At 38.1% G+C, this 11964-nt stretch overlaps 1 pseudogene; it reads right to left on the bottom strand.

The window, feature by feature from the left end:
* Nucleotides 1–10259: 10259 nt before the first annotated feature.
* On the bottom strand, nucleotides 10260–11721 carry LOC127210484 (malate dehydrogenase, mitochondrial-like; annotated as a pseudogene).
* Between the last annotated feature and the right edge of the window lie 243 nt (nucleotides 11722–11964).

Here is an 11964-nt window from a genome sequence, read left to right as displayed (position 1 = left end):
GGCCAGCCTGGACAACAGAATGAGGCACCATCTCATACAAAATCAAGGATCCCAGGCGTGGTGGTGTACAATTTTAATCCCAGTACTTGGGAGTTAGAAGCAAGCGAATCTCTGAGTTAAAGGCCAGCCTGGTCTATAAAGGGAGTACTGGGCAACTAGGGATCTGTTACACAGAGAAACCCTGTCTCAAAAACCCAAAGAGAAAAAGTGTCTTTGTAGAGATATATCTGATTTTTTTTAACCATTCTTTTGTTTTCAGGTATTGAAGAACAGTTTACTTCAATACTTTAATACTGAAGTCAACTACTTTGCATATTCATCAAGTTGTTTGGTTCACTCTCCATATTCAAGGTCAGTTTAACCCAAGAAAGCATTCTCAACAAATCGGCAGTACTGGACTTCATGCCCAAATTTAGTCAAATGCTTTAACACACCTTCAAACCTCCTGCTCTAAGCAGACACCAGATATTTAGTCACTCTTAAATATTTTATTTTTCTCAAACTTTTTAGTCATTCGTGTTTGTGTGTGTGTGTGTGTGTGTGTGTGTGTGTGTGTGTAAATACAGAAGATAGCAGATATGTCCAGTTTCTTCTACCGTTCCTGCACCTTGTTTGCTGGAACAGGACCTCTCACTGAACCTGGAACTCAGTGATTCAGCTATGCTTCCTGGGTAGGCAGTCCACAGGAGTCTCATGTCTCTCTCCACTTGCTCAGAGCACTTGCATTCCTGGCATTCTCTGTGTCTGCTGCTACGCATTCACAGTTGGGTTCTTCTGCTTGTGTAGCAAGCATTTTACTGACCTAGCTATCTCCTTAGCTCCACTTTAGCTATCTTTCTATTTTAGATATTATCTATGGGAGTTCCATCCTTTTCCATTACGTTCAAACAGCAGCAACAGTAGTAAGTCTAAACCTTATTAATTGGGCTTGTAGGAGCGCTATTTTTCTATCATTCTTCTACCAAAATTAGAAAATACTGTCAATAACATCCATTTTGTTTCTCATGATTTAGAGATTCTATCAAACTTCAGTGATCTATTTCAACTACTATAGCTAGGTTCTCAGAGTGCTGTATCCATCCTTCCTATAGCTCTTCAGAACCTTCCTATGTCAAAATTGCGTAAGACAAAAGAACATGCTAACGAACAACAGAAACTATAATGCATCTCCCTAGCCAAAAACTATTAAATAGGAGATGCTCTATTGTCACTCATCAGTGATATATCAACCATGCGCTGGCAAGTACAAAGTGATCAGATTCTAAAAATGAATGGTACTACCCCAAATCAACATCTGATAGAGCATATATCTGACTAAATATACTTGTAGAAGGTTTTAACTCATTATACTGAAAAGGCAAAGAGTATGCGAATACAAAGTCTTTCCAGGATCCGTGACTGAGATAAAAGGAAATGAGTGATTGCACTGGGGATACAATTTTCAGAACGCATTTATACACCATAACCAGCAAAATGTAGGGGAAAGCCCTAAGTAAAATTCAGTGTGTGCCTGAAAGTAGACAGAATGCTTTTGAAGCCTTGGCTAGTGGATAGATTAAAAATAAAGACAGTGGGGAAAGAAGTTTGCTCCCAGCACACCTCTAACTTACAGCTTTGTATTAAGCTGTCCTCCGGGTGCTTTCACTCTGTACCTCAGTGGCTTCCTTTCAGAATTGAAGCAAGGAGGAAAATGAAGTCAAAGTGAAACATAGCATCTCTGTCTTGTTTGAAGCAAAATATATAGTTTTGTCCATTGAGCACCGGGATTTTCATTATTAAAAGGTGAAGGATGAGGTCTGAGCCCTGTGTAACAATCCACAGACCCCTACATCAAATATATACTGTAAACTATCTAAATATATATTTATACTGTAGAGTGTAATAACTCTATTTTAGCATCAGTGATAGTCAAAAAACTACTGAAACATCAGGAGGTACATTTTTAACACAGCATGAGATGTAGCTGAGAGATTCCCACTAATGTCAATAAGAGCTGTATGGTCCAATCTTAACACACACTGTGTTGCACAGTTACCCAAAGGCACATGAGAAAAAGCTCCCCCAAATAAAGATTCCTAATGTCCAAGAGAAAACTAGTTTTTCTATGTAATTACCTATCCAGCACTTAGTTCATGTTATAGTGTGTTATTTTCATTTCATATTATTTGATTCATCTTGAAAGCAAATCAAATCATTTTGCTGTAAGTTTTAATCGTAAGAAATTATGGCTGTCTTCTGGATTATGTTAACCTAACAGACCTAGTCTAGCAAATAATTTAATTGAATATTTCCCCCAAATTTTCTTCTGGAGAATTGCTTAATAACTCTATAGTTAACCAAAATTTGTACTAATGTTTCCCTAAACTACTTTATATGGCTTTTTGGTGACTAGATGAACTTTAGTTTAAAAAAAATAGTCATTGATTTTTGAGTCTTGTATATTCATTATTGGTATATATTTTGAAAGATTTGCCTTACATAACTGTACATTTATGTTTGAATTTTAAAGATCATTTATGTAATATGAAATGAGTTTTACAAAAGGTGTCATTTGCTGACAATATCAAAACAAAATATGTAATTCTTGGAAAATTTGGAAACTGACTTTTTTCAAATTATTAATTTAACTTCTATAATTGGATGATTGAAAAAGTGATTTATAATAAATAAAATCTAAAAAAAGATTATGGATATTATATGAGTAGTTTTTTATTTTGATAGGTAACATTGAGTAACTGCCAAATATTTTAATTTCTATATATTACATTTGTAAAAAAATTTTAAGTAAATAATCATGATTATAAACATTATTGTGTATCAAAACTGTGAAATAACATATACCTAAGAGGTAGCCAATTAGCCCAGTGACCCCCTATGTACAGAGAATAACGACACTCAGGTGCTCACCCCTAAATGGATCATAAATATGGCACCCCTCCCCCAAGGGCTCAGAGGTAATAGAGAAAGAGAGGGTAGGTAGATTGTAAGAGCCAGAAGTACAGTGTAAGAGCCAAAGTAGTTGAAAGAAACTACATTTACCAGACATCACAGAATGAACTCACAAGGACTGTGACAACATGCACACGACCTGAGCAAGCTGCAGACTGACACAATCCTAGTATAATGCAACGCCACCATCAGTAAAGCGGCTACTGGTATCTGATACGTCTTGGGAGAGGGAGGATCGGTTTTCTTTAATGATGGTAAGTTGACCACACAGCAGAGCAAGACCCCCTCCGAAGGGTACTAGGACAGCACAAATGACTTGATGAGAGAAGACGGGAAAAAAACCAGCTAAGGAGGAATCTCAAAGTTGGGGGTACGAAATGTGAAAATGGTGACAACTGGCGGTGTTGGGGGGAGGACTGTATACAAAATTGATTATACGAAATTTTCAATTCATAACGGTATTGTCAAAAAGATAAATTTCTGTTGCACTACATACTGAAGAGTAATAGCGTATAAAAACTGAGAACATAAACTTATTAATTTATTCCCAGTGATGGTAGGGAAAATTACGATTTTCTTTTCCCACCTCAGGAGAGAGAGAGAGCTGTGAATTTCCTTACATTTCTCCCACAGCCCCTTTGATTTTACTGTTTCTGTAATGAATGTAAAATACTACATTTCTAACAAAATTTTGCTGTTAATTGCACCAAAAGGGGCCCCAAAGAAGTTGCATTTCCTGGTTCCTAAAGACACCACTTACCATTTGTCCTTTGGGGTAGGTACGTTAGAATCTCAGTTTCAGGTTTGCTTCAACAAAATTAGCAGGATTAACACGGGATTGCCACAAAGAAGACATAGACTAAATAAACATGAAGTGTAGTTGCTGTTGTTACCATCACCGTAAAAGTATACTATTTGAAATATTTTAAATATCTTTAGAATATTAAAGTTCCCAATGGAAAAAATAATAGAAAGTATAGGTCAGAGTGTCTTTGCCTATGCAGGTCCTCAGAAACTGCCCTGCAGCTAGGGTTGCAGTGACCTGGATAAAGCAAAGCCTTCATCCCAATGAATTGCTCTGATGACTTGTCACCTAATGACTGAGTGTTCCAGGGTAAGCCAGACCAGACTAACTGCACAGACCAGAGTAGGAGGCTCCCAGCACACTGCATGTGCATTTGCCGGCTCTGGGGAAGAATGCTGACACAACTGTTGAAAACTCTACTACTGTACTGCCTTATCCTTTCAAACTCTTCCAAACTTATCTCATGTATCCTCAGCACCATCTGGAGACTACGGCAGGGTAGATATGACAGCGTGTTCCTCATCAGGAGTATTGAGAAGATAAAATTTAGCCAGTTAGTCAAACCAGAAAGGAAATTTGTACCTTAAATTCACGTGAGCAGTTATTAAGATGTAAATGAAGAAAGAAAACACACACACACACACACACACACACACACACACACACACACACCTAGTTCAGATAAAGGCCAAGTAATTTTTATAGTGCATAAAATAATAACACTTGTCTTTAGTTTTTATATGAGACTGGACAGGAATATATGATTTAAGAAGATATGTTGTTAAAATTATTATAGATCCTACTTACTCTACACAGGAAAGAAGGTGTAATTTTCAAACTTTGTCTTTCATTTCCCAATCTAAAACTATGGATAAGTGATTGATAGGTTATGTATCTCTCAACTATTTTGCTCTCACATTTCACAGTCAATATGTGTCCTTGAAAATTGTAATAAAATGAATATACAAAGACAAAGCTTCTAAAATATATGCAAGAAGGAAATAAACACAACAATAGCTTTTGACTTAAGGAAATAGATTTCTGTACCTCTTATAATTCCTTAACGTACTTGGCAGTATAGAATAAATATACTCCAACCACTCTTGAAATCTCCAGTCAATCTATACATACATAATCTACATTATCTCAATTATAGATACTAATCTCTGGATTATTCTTAGTAAATTATTCAATTTTTTTTGTAATGTCTTCCTAAACGGAAGTATATTTACTGAGAGGAGTGTCTCACTGTTACTTGCTGTAGTGTCATCAGTTCTCCAGTGCTGGCACACAGTACCTTCACTGAAAATACCCAAAAGAGGGAGGGCAATGTGTGGTATTTCAATATGCAACTGATGGAAGGGCATTGGGTGGTACTTCCATATGGGACTCATGGAAGGGCAGTAGGTAGTACTTCTCAACAGTAACGCTTATCCACAATGTAGAAAGCAGAAAAAGACTGAATTCATTCATAATTTAATGCGCTCCTGAGAAACAGTGTCACCTTGAAGACTATTTATTACCGAAGATTTAAAAAGTATATTTTATTGGAGGGCTGAAAACACAGCTTTAAAAAGCCTTTATCCAAATGCGCCTAATTGTTATGTATCTAGATCTCTAATTTCTATTATTGGTTTGAGGGCTTTAGGGTAAAATGAAAGGTTACATGTTTCCAGGACTTAAAAACAAGCCTGGCTGGGGTCCTTCAGATCTGTAGTCCTCCACATAGTTTTTTTTTTTTTTTTTTAACATGGCCACTGTTAGGCTTAGCTCCTGGTCCTAGAGTCACCCAGAAGATGTCCAACACAAAACAAAGCTAATGGTATTTGGAGGGGGGGGTTGTTGTTGTTTTGTGTTGCTTTGTCTCATAAGGCTCTTATTTTTCTGTGTCTACTACTTTTTTTTTTTTCTGCTTACTGATCTTTTGATTTTACACTATAGTTTTTGATTTTGTGTTTTTAGGAGTTTTGTTTGTGTATGTTTCTGTGTATATATTTGTCATGCTTTTGAATTTGGTTGTTGTTTTTAAATTCTGGTTTGTTTGTTTGCTTTTATTTGTCTGTTTGTTTGATTTTTAAAGAGAAAGCAGAGTAAAGTTGGCTTGTTGGGGAGGTGGAGAGCACCTGGGGCGAGGAAATGGGAAAACAAAGCATGGTCAGAATACATTGTATGAAAAATATTTTCAATTTAAAAGTAAAAATAGTTGAGTAGAAGCTGAGAAGTTCTCTGAGAAGCTGAAGTAGATGTTCATGCTCTCTTTCCAAGTTTATTTTTATATTATGCCTAGTATATTTAGACACATTAAATTTATACAGTTCAGAAATACTTGGAATAAAGCGACTAGATTCCATTATCGCCCCTGAAATGAGACAAGTAACAGAAGCAAACGAAAATCTCGTGTGTGTGTGTGTGTGTGTGTGTGTGTGTGTGTGTGTGCGCGCGCGCGCATGCGCGCGAGTTTCCCTAAGCTTGGAAACCATGATAAAGGGTTTCCTAGAAAGTTGTAAGTGTAAAGAGAGGGCTCACTGTTTCATACTCTGTTCAAAGGAGCTAAAATTTAACTTGAAATAGTCCTTTCAACACCCATACGATTAACTAATATAATTTTCATAAAACATTCTCTATTAAGAGTAGGATACAGTTGTGTGTCCCAAGATTACTTGAATATACCCAGGAAAAAGCCAAGTCCTAGGTACACATGGAAGATCAGTATTGGTTACTGTTTTTGGCAGAAGTAAAATAGGTCCTGCTTTTGTGGGTGTGTAGAGTTTTTGCTTGTTAGTTTGTTTGTTTTAGAAAGTCTCCCTATGTAGTCCTGGCTCGCCTAGAAATTGGTATAGACCAGGCTGGCCATAAACATACAGTAATTACCTGCTTCTGCTTCTTAAGTGCTGAGATTACAGACAAAGGCCAAGATGCCCATCTCAGATTTGCCTTTAAGTACTTTTCTTATTTACTACAGACTATAAACTTGACACAATTTAGGGGACATCAATTGAGAACTTGTCAGGGTCTGACTGTCATCTGAGTATAGCGGTGGGCACTGTCTTCATTGCTAACTTATGAAGGAGGGCTCAGCCCACTGTGTACTGGTACCTTCCCCTGGAGCGGGTGGGCCTGGGCCCTATAAGAAAGCCTCTAAGCATGAGGCAGGGAGAAACCAGGAAGAAGAGTTCCTCCACAGCCTTTGCTTCCAGTCCCTGCTCTGCTTGACTTCCTGATCTGCCTTCCCTCAATGACAGACTGTGACCTTGAAGTATAAGCTGAAATAAATTCTTTTCCTCCAAAGGCTGCTTGTAATCAGAGTGTTTTATCACCAGGATAAGATGTAACTAAGCAGCATTCATGTGTGTGTGTGTGTGTGTGTGTGTGTGTGTGTGTGTGTGTGTGTAAATAGAAGCCAACCCTGAGGACAGCCTAACCTCTACTCATCCTTAAGTACGGTCATTTAGTAAATGGTCTTTTCACAGTGAATCATACTGAATTGGTTCATTTTGTTTCTTTCACTAATGGCCGTACAAAGTCATCAACTCTCCCTCCTTTTGTGAGTGCGTTGCACCTGATCTTGGAAAATAGCCAATCAGAAAGTATACCTGGAATATTTTCTAGACCTTAACTTTCCCATGATTTTTCTGAGATTAAACAAGCAGAAAACTTTTAATAAAATATATATTGCAAGTATAGTATTTAAATGTTAAACAATGCATACGCGTTCTGTGCGGTTTGATCTATGTGTCAAGTGCCAAAAAGTAATAAAATTATACCCCCACAAGTGTATAATGTGTGTGTGTGTATATATATACACTTTGGAACAGAGGAAAATAGATGGATTAGCATAATTCCTTCTTTGCTCAGTATCCTTGGCAGGAAAGAACAACCCCCCACTGCTGCAAAGCTGTTCCATCTGCCATTCTACTGCAAGAACAGTTTGTTTTCTTAGAAAGATGATTTACAGGACAACTAAACCTATCTTTCATTTAAAAAAAAAAAACATTATTGTGTAGAATGTCCATGAAGTCTATTGTTAGAGCTCTAAGTGAGATTATGTAAAATTCAATATTTAACCAATGGGTTACCAGCATCTTCCCTGTCCATTTTGCCAGTATTTTTTAATGTTTCTAGTCTTATGTGAAGTCATTACTATACTAATTATACCTGATTATCAAGAAATGCATTTATGTAAACAAATTCTGAGTGCAATAAATGATTATTGCCAAGGAACAATAGGGAAATATTACGGTAGAAGTATCAAAACTTTGGCCACTGATTACACACGAGCAATGAGTAGATAATACAATGATACGTTAGTAACACCACGTGGTAACTGTTGTTTTTAAATCTACTGAGAAGCCATAGGACAGTTGAATTTAAAAATAAGTTACAAAGGTGAGGTGTGGTGGGGCACGCCTTTAATCCTAGCATGAGAGGAGGCTGAGGCAGGCAGATCTCTGTAGACTTGTCTACAAAGCGAGTACAGGACAGCCACGGCTACACAGAAAAACCCTGCCTCCAAACCAACAACCACAACAACAACAACAAGTCACCGAAATCTTCGCTGGGATTAAGGGTCAGACATCCTACACCATGCAGTGGACAAAACCATCCTTTAATACAGTGTGTTCTACTCCATTTAAATAACACAATGGGCAGATCCCTTCCTTCTGAACATTTTTCCCTATTTTGAAAATCAATCAAAAATAAAATATTTAAAATTTTATTTTCTATTATACTTTTTGATATCTTTATATTTTGGGGGGAGCCATTTAATTTGAGTGACTAGCCTTGTACCAACAAATAAAGCTAAATGTAATAAAAACTTTTGAAAATGTATTTTTAACCTCAGTTTAAGTAAAAAGACAATGAACTAGAAGGACAAAGTAGCACTGTTCAAACACACAATAAATGGAGGACCTAGAACAGCTGAGTGTGTGCTCTCCTAGTCTTTTCACTGTGTGCTATCTTTTTTAGAGCTTGTAATTCTTCAAAATTCTTAATCCATTAGGTTTCACATATGCATTTTAATAATTTCTATTTTATGTTTTCATTAATCTCTCATTCTAAACAGTTCCCATTATTAATTAATATACCGGCTTTGCAGGATTTACTTTTGTAACTGTTACCTCACTAATGGTTTGATTTTCTTCTGATTTTCTGATTCCATTAAGCTGCAAAGCTCAATTAGCATATTAGTAATAAGCTGGAGATAACAAACAGGTTAAGAATAACAATCAGACCTCAAAGAAGCACTCAGAACACTGACTTTAGAAGACGGAAGACAAAACACGTTGCTTTAACTCAAAAAGATCTTTCAAGAATGAGCTACACTTACTATGATGAGCACCTCTGTAACTCTCTCCTCAGTTCCACTGAGATGGAAGCTCTGGTGTGCCTTGACATCCCATCCTCCCTCAGGGTGCTACATGAGATGTTGTGTTGCTTTGTCCAACCATATTTGTTCCCCGGGAGCAAGAGAGAGAGAATTGCTACAAGGATGACTTTCACCCACACTCCAATTTGTACAGCGTTCATACATGCGTGTCACTACACTGTGAACACTTTGCTGTTCTTGTGGTCATGTGATCTCTACCTCATATTCTCTGTCCTAGTAGCAAGTCACAAGGACAAACCCTGCACCTGTTTCCCAAGAGATCTGAATTCTCCAGCTTTTCCTTCCCACGTGGGTATATGAGGCCATTTTAGGAGTGTGAAGTTGGAAATCATTTCTTCAGATAAGCCTACATTTTCTAAAACAATCTTAACAGTGCTAAAAAGAAATAATAATAATAGTGACTGCCAGTTTGATTGTAATTTCCTAAATGTCTCAGAAAGGAAAAAAGAAGAATGGAAAAAGTATTTTCACTATTCAACCTTCAACCCACCCGACAAGAACCTTCTGTCAATCATCCAGTGATTAGACTACAGAATTCTCTCCAGGTTTGCATTAGGTACCATAACTTCACCCTAAATTGATTTTCTTCTCAATGTTAAATTACATTTTATACACACAGCCTTCCTTAATTCATACTGTTTTTGTATTTCAATGTGTTTCTGCTCATTAATTGACAGGTACAATTCACTAGCATATTTGTCACAGAAAGTGTAACAGATAAAGAATGGTTTTCTTTGAAAATAAATTACTAACTTTGCAGCAGTAAAGTATAATAACAAAATAAGACCAGAAAAACTATCATTATTGTTAAATATCCCTGATTTAAATTCCACTCCTGTGGATTTAGGTAAGGCATTTCAGGTTAGTATTTCCTACTTCTTCAACTTGTAAATTCCCAACAAAAATACAACTCCAGTTTAGTTTGAGGTTGGACATATCGTCTCACATGATGATAGACACTGAAAAGTGACAGAAACTTTTTATAAATTCTTAATATCATATACCAATACATTTTATTCATTGTAAATTTTCAGGAATACATCCCCAGGTTTCCAGTAGAAGAAAAACCACCTGGAATAGTATAAGCATGGTTGCAAATCTCCCCTCAGCAAGTAATTAGTCAACACTGGGCATGGTCTCCTTGCGTCTAGAGGATATTACATAAAGAACATAATTTTTGTACAAAAATTCAATAATCGAACTAAAGTACTATGTATGCCATATGCATTCAACAAGTATATTGATTTTTCCTTAGTTCTTTGACTGAAGGACAAAGTGCATTTTATTTGGCTGTATAGCAGGGGAGTCCTAATTGTACCAGCAGTCCTGGACTCCATTTATTGTAAAGACCTACTTTAAAAAAAAAAGAAAGAAAGAAAGAAAGAAAAGCAGAGTCTGGTTTATTGTCATTATCAACAGACCAGCCAAGATTTGGAAGGGTTGCTGATGCTGACACACAACCAACATCAAACAAATGAAAGACTCAAGTCCTTTCAGAGACATGTAAGTTAGGATGCTGCTGCTGCTGCTGCTGCTGCTGCTACTGCTGCTGCTTCTACTCTCCACCCACTTCACGTTCTTGAGAAAGTCCTCCCCTTTTCTTGGTGGAGGCTTTCAGCTCAGGAATGGCCTCTGCAATCATTTCTTCCCCAAAAGGAGTGATTTTACCAATGCCCAGGGTCTTCTCCAGTCCCCTTATCCCGAACAGCAGGGGTGTGGAGAAATAAATGCACTCAGTCTCTTTGAAATGAAGAAAAGAACATCCAACCATTCCTTCCTTCCCGTTCATGGCATGCACAAGGGAGATGATGAAGTGGGTTCTGGCCTAAGCCATGTCCAAAGAGTCAGAACGTGTTCCAACCTTGGCCTTCATGACTTCCGTGCCTGCCTCCTGGATCCTCCCGGCGACTGTTGCCAGCTGGTCTTGGGGAAAGTCAAACTTGGGAGCATACTAAAAGATCAGGGGTATGATGGTCTTCCAAGCCTGGGCCACCAATGTCCGGCACTGACTCGAGCTGGATCCAAACCCTTCAGCTCTGCCACAAATGTGTTCACTCTGACAATGTGGCCACAAGATACCCTTTTTGGGGTTGTACATTCCATGCTTCTCGAAAACGTCTGCTGTGATGGGGATGGAGTTAACCGGGGTGGCAATGACGCACGTCCTGGCTTCAGGCAAGCGCTGGTCACCGGCAGCTGTTAGTCAAGGTGGTCACAAATGTAGTATTGGTGTTGAACAGGTCACCTCATCCCATGTCATTCCTGGCTTTCTGGGCACTCTGGCTGTGCTCACCACATCACAACCTTTTCGACAATCTGAAAGCTGCTCAGGTCCAAGGTAGCTTTTCACATTTGCTCTGTTCTCAATGTGACTCAGATCCACTGCCACACCAGGCATGTGAGTGATATCGTCGAGGGTGAGGCAGCTCACAAAGGGGCTGTTCTTCAGAAGGAGTGAAAGGGACTGCCCAGCGCCCCCAGAAGCTCCCAGAACAGCTGCTTTACCATTGTTCTGGGCCGAAGTGCTGAAGCTGCGGCGGAGAGCAGCGCGCACAGGTGGGGCTAGAGTGGATAGCATGGCTAGGGCAATTAGTGTACGAACCTACATGCGCGGAAGCTAAGAGGAGACAAGAGAAGTCCTACTATTTTGATTCATAAAATTATACAAAGCTGTTGCATTAGTGAGAATGTGGGGAACAATTGAGAAAGGGGAAAAGCAGGGCAATATTTTGGAGGATAAGGAAGTTCTAAATTTTAAATAGGATGCCTGTTACTTGGTTGATTATTACTGTCAAGAACACTTCAGTGATATATGTTATTT

This window comes from Acomys russatus, chromosome 28, assembly GCF_903995435.1.
Source record: "Acomys russatus chromosome 28, mAcoRus1.1, whole genome shotgun sequence".
Classification (NCBI taxonomy): Eukaryota; Metazoa; Chordata; class Mammalia; order Rodentia; family Muridae; genus Acomys; species Acomys russatus.
Note: the sequence above shows the minus strand (reverse complement) of the source record. Positions and strands in the feature narration are given on the sequence as shown.